The following is a 599-nucleotide window of genomic DNA, read 5'->3' as shown; positions in this document are numbered from 1 at the left end:
ACCCACTCAGGCATATATAATAAATTACATCTCCAAAGGGCATATTCTGCAAGTCTGCTCATGGCCACCAGTTCTTAGTCCTTCTCTTCTTAGTTCATAAATCTAGAATCCTCAGCCGCTCCCCCTCTGCATGACCCCATTTCTGCCTCCATCTCTGGTGCTGCTGCTTCTGGGTAAGGTCCCGTACTCTATTTGTGCGTTCCTCTCTTGATGGTCCTAGGGTCCTCTGTTTCTGGACTGTTAGGATTAGCCACTCCCCTTTTTTTGTTACAAAACTTCTACCTTTACAAGTGTGACATTTGCTATTAATCATAACAGTTATTCACTATTGAATCTTACGAATCTTATCCCTATCTCCTTTCACCAGACCCATCTAGACAAGATAATAGCTATTCAGTGGGGACTCTTTCTTTCCCCCACAATCTTAAACTAAGCTCCCCCTTGCAACCTTACAAGCAAGTCACTTTGTGCCTTTATTGCCCCCTCATTTTAGATAGCCAATGTCTAAGTTGTCCGTCCCTATCTACCCTGTGCACAGAGCGGATGGCATTGATACTTGATTTGAAGACTCTTTCCCTCTCTGTTGGTATTTAGAGTAA

The sequence above is a fragment of the Chrysochloris asiatica genome, unplaced genomic scaffold (assembly GCF_000296735.1).
Source record: "Chrysochloris asiatica unplaced genomic scaffold, ChrAsi1.0 scaffold00002, whole genome shotgun sequence".
In the NCBI taxonomy this organism is placed as follows: Eukaryota; Metazoa; Chordata; class Mammalia; order Afrosoricida; family Chrysochloridae; genus Chrysochloris; species Chrysochloris asiatica.
The sequence above is the reverse complement of the archived record's forward strand: the minus strand, read 5'-3'. Positions refer to the sequence as shown.